This window comes from Rhagoletis pomonella, unplaced genomic scaffold (assembly GCF_013731165.1).
Source record: "Rhagoletis pomonella isolate Grant_MI unplaced genomic scaffold, Rhpom_1.0 Rhpom_scaffold_00002, whole genome shotgun sequence".
Taxonomy (NCBI): domain Eukaryota; kingdom Metazoa; phylum Arthropoda; class Insecta; order Diptera; family Tephritidae; genus Rhagoletis; species Rhagoletis pomonella.
In genome coordinates this window covers 108,812,091-108,817,250 of record NW_023458556.1, presented here as the reverse complement: position 1 = coordinate 108,817,250, position 5,160 = coordinate 108,812,091, and positions in this window count along the sequence as shown.

The following is a 5,160-nucleotide window of genomic DNA, read 5'->3' as shown; positions in this document are numbered from 1 at the left end:
CTCTCCATTTTTGCGATACCGCCGCCTAAGAAGTTTCACTTCAAAAATTCTAGCATTGATAAACATTTTTCTATAAATACGAACGACATAATTAATACTACCGGTGTCACTTCTAATACTGTTTCTACTTTAGGTACGATTACCGTAAACTTGACTTTTACTGATTTTTACATTAAACATACTTTACATGTAGTAAACGACGATTTTAACATACCATCAGATGGTATACTGGGTAAAGATTTTCTAAAAAGTAACAAATGCGTTATTAGCTATGCAAGCAATTGTATTTCCTTCTGGGTCGGCAATGAAATAGTCACGATACCAATCCTACACGGAACCGAAAGCGACCTTGTATCATACCACCCAGATGCGAAGTTTATCGAATTTTCGATTTAGGCCATTCGCCAGATCCGCTTTTTGTAGAATCGCAAGAAGTTGAACATGGTGTATTCGCAGCAAGATGCATAGTTAATAGCAGTAACCCAATTATTAAAATCATAAATACCACAGATGACGTTGAAACATGTAAAGAATGTAAATATTCGGACTGAAAAACTTTCTGCCTATTACGTTTACTCAATTAATAAGACCAAGACAGAAGACGAAAGAACAAACGAATTAACAAATATTTTGAAAAACCAAATCCCTACAGAAGCTAACAGTAATTTACTTGACCTTTGCATCAAATATGCCGACATTTTCGCTCTTGACAACGACAAAATGACATTAAACAATTTTTATGAACAGAAACTTAGGTTGGCTGACACTGACCCGGTATATGTAAAAAAGTATCGTCTGCCATGTTCCCAACGTGAAGAGATAACTCGTCAAGTCAATAAATTACTAGATAACGATTTAATTGAAGGAAGTTATTCCAATTACAATAGTCCTCTAAATTTGGTTCCTAAAAAGTCTACTAATGGTCAAAAAGCATATCGTATGTGCGTTGATTTCCGCACAGTCAACAAAAAACTTATTGCGGATAAATTATCTCTCGCACGAGTTGATGATATTTTAGACAATCTTGGCTGAGCTAAATATTTTTCTACTTTAGATCTTTTTTCTGGATTTCACCAAATCCCCTTGCATGAAGATTCACGTGATATAATTTCCTTTAGCACAGACCGTGGAGCATTATCGATGGAAAGTATTGCCATTCGGTTTAAGTATAGCACCCAACTCATTCTCGCGAATGATGAGTATAGCTTTTTCTGGTATTCCACCCAACGTAGCATTTTTATATGTGGATGACATTATAGTCATAGGCTGCATAGGCATTTTTATATGTAGATGACATTATAGTCATAGGCTACAATGAAGCACATCACATTAAAAATTTGGCGAAAGTTTTTGACACTTGTCGAAACTACAACGTAAAACTTAACCCAAATAAATGCAACTTTCTTCGGACGGAAGTTATATTCCTAGGCCATAATTTTCAGCCAAAGGTCCGTTGACAGACGACACCAAAATAAACGCTGTTAAAAAATATACAAAACCGTCTGATAAGGACGCGGTTCGACGTTTCGTAGCGTTTGTTAATTATTATAGGCGGTTTATACCAAATTTTGCGTCTCTGGCAGCGCCTTTAAATAAATTAAGTAGAAAAAAAGTTGAATTCAATTGGGACAGTGCGTGCGACAAAGCTTTCGAATCTTTAAAATCAGCGTTAATTTCGCCAAAATTACTACAATACCCAGACTTCACTAAACAATTTATTATTACGGTCGATGCCTCGAAAGTGGAGTGAGGTGCTATATTAAGCCAAAATCATGATGGATATGATTTGCCAATATGTTTCGCTTCAAAGGCATTTAACAATGCAGAACATAAAAAACCAATAATTGAATTAGAACTTTTAGCAATTTACTTTGCCATTAAACAATTTTGACCATACATTTATGGAACGCATTTTTTAGTAAAATCAGACCACAGACCATTACTACACGTGTTCAATATGAAAGAACCCTCTTCAAAACTTTCAAGAATAAGGTTAGAACTAGCAGAGTGAAATTTTACTAATGAGTGTTTTAAGGGGAAATTAGGGTATCAACGAAGAGTATTTTGGCAATACAGACGAGATCAATGACTAGACGAGATGATGACAAAATGATACAAAATACAGGTAATAACGAAGATGAGAAACAGGAGACATTAAACGTTTATGATAAATTTTCTTACAACTTTTCAAAAAAGATACCGCATATGATAAAGATGATCAAATTAAAAATTTACGAATTTGTCCACATATAAAACATAAAAAACTCGAGTTACTTAATTATGTCTTTGCTAACGAAATAATGAATTTCGATGATTTAGTTTCGAGGCTTGAAATTGAAGCCAGCAAACGCAAAATTAAGAAGATTGAATGGCCAAAAGACGATGAATTTTTCCGTCATTTCACAATTGCTAGCTTAAAAAATTGCGGAAATAAAATTTTAAAGACATTAAATCTTATATTAACACATCCTATCGATACAGTGACTGACGACGAAAAGAAACATCAACTTATGACAACCTACCATAACGAACCAATAAGTGGAGGACATTGCGGACTTAAATACTTCTGGAAAAATATGACCCGTGACATATCAAAATTCGTAAAAAGTTGCGAGAAATGTTGACTGAACAAAGTCAAACCTAAAAACAAATAAAATCTGGTGTTAACGCCAACACCTAGTAAACCTTTTGAAGAAGTAATTATTGACACAAAAGGCCCTTTGCCAAAAACGCGATATGGTAACAAGTTCGCTGTCACCATAATCTGCGATCTAACAAAATTAGTAACTATCGCGATACACTGAGAAAAAGGATTAGTTTCGACAACTAAAGATATTTAGTTCCCGAATTTTGACAATATTTGGGAACTGTGACCAAGGATTGGGAACTATTACCATGGGTTGGTAATTATAACTAAATATATTAAATCTAATAATATTCATCTTGGTTGTACCAAATCGTTAATTTAGTTGAAGGGTTTGGTAAATACTAATAAATATTTTTTTGAAGCATATTTCTACAAACTCCATTCAACTTAACGTATGGTTCATAAAAGGATGTCATTAAGCTCTGCTAATACAGATAAGCTTTCTTTCAACACATGGTTTAGTCATAGTTACCAAATCTTAGTTGAGGCAACCACGATTTGGTTTGAGAGCGGAACATATTCATGCGTGTGAGCCACCCCTAAATAATGCTGAGCGCTCTGCATGGGCGTAGCCAGGTAGGGGCAGGGGGTGCTCGAGCCTCCCCCCTAACTTTCAAATTTTCCTTATATATATATAAAATAGTACCCTGAAATGCCAGCTCAGTAGGGTCGAGCCCCCCCCTAAATTTCATTCTGTCTACGCCGATGGCGCTACGAAGAGCGACAGCTGAGCAATGCACACAGTCCCACTTATTGAATCGTTTGAATGCGCTAGTATGCCGACCATTGCATAAAAACGATTCAATGAATGAGACTGTGTGCGTGGAAATCATTGCTCCGCTACCGCTGTTCGTATCAGAGTCTCCAGATTTGGCGATTTCGCGCCAATTTAAGAAATCGCCATTGGCGGTTTTTGGCGATTTTTCCCCTTCAAATAAATTTTTTCAATTATAAAAATATACTAATAGTTTTCCACGTCAAAAATGTATAATCACCCTAATCGAAGAACTTTTGAAACGATTACTTAGTCAATTAAATACTTTTAAAAAAGCTTTGATTTTGTCACCAAAAAAGTGTGTGAATCACAAGAGGGCGAGCTTCAGGGACCTGCCAATTCACTATTTGACTTTGAAGGAAAGAAAAGCAGCGGAAACTGAATATTTAAATCTTTTAACTTTCCCATGGAATAACTTTTCTCAGAACCATTCCATCCGACTCTGAAGAATTTTGGATAACTGCTTACGGAATGAAAACCGCAACAGGCAATAAAATGTTTGGAAATATAAGTAAATTCATATTATTATCCTTGCCGCACTCACATGCTTTGATGTGCGCATTTTTTCCGAAATAGGATGAGGTTGAAAAGCCTTAATTCAATAGTTCGAATAAAGTGTTAAATGAAGGCTAATAGTTTCTGCTGCAAAACGTTTCCAATATCAAACAGTATGTTATCAAGGTTGAATAGCTCAATATATGACAACAACAGAAATGTAAATCATTCAGACACTACAGTGATTTTGAAGAAATTGTTAAATTAGCTGATCTCGCCTTATTATAGGTTTTTATTTAATTTTTAGCGCCGAGCTCTTAAAAGCGGATTGTGCGATTAATCAATTAATATGAGTTACAATAAATTTAATAATTGCGCAGTCCTATTGCAAAATGTGTTGAAACAAATATTTTTAAAAAGTATGCGTATTTTTAAAGAAAATTGTTTGTACATCACTATTTTATAAGTGATTTGTGTTATTTATTATTACCCTCTGAAGGTATTATATTCGTTTTTGGTTTTAAAAACTATATTATAACAAGATCTCATTTTTTAAATAAAAGATTTGTTAAATCAATTTCATGAATTAAAAAAAAATTGGCGATTTTTGGCGATTTTTTTCAGAAATTGCGCTTTTTTTTAAACTATCTGGACACCCTGGTTCGTATATGGGTGAAACACGCGTGTGGTCACAGAGCGCTCAGTAAGCTATGGCATGTCGATCACTACGCTAGGTAGAGAAAGAAAAGTGTGCGCTGTGATATGCCCAGACTTGTTTGTCTCAGTTTCAGTTTTGCCATCGCCGCGAGTTGTTTCGGTGTGCGCATAGTTATTTAAAAATATAAAGTTTGATGCCAACCGGGGTTTCTCAGTGAATATATAATTCATGTGAATTATAATTTGAAAGTATCTATTTAGCCAAGGAAAAATCATAGAAGTATACTTAAACCAGCACTTCCAGCAGATATTGACTTGGGTTTTCGCACGACTGTTCCTGTTTCATCGTTTATTTTTAGGAAATTCTTACCACCATATACATATGTATTATTTACACTAGTAACTACTTATGTAAATATTTATGTATTTTTTATGCTTAATATATGCAAATAAAAGAAGAAAGTAAACACAACAACCATCGAGTAAATTTTTATTTGTGTCAAACTGAAACTTTTCTCCCAATAATAAACGGTTAGCTGATTCAAGTCTACAGCAAGTTCACAAAATTAATTGAAAACTAGTATCA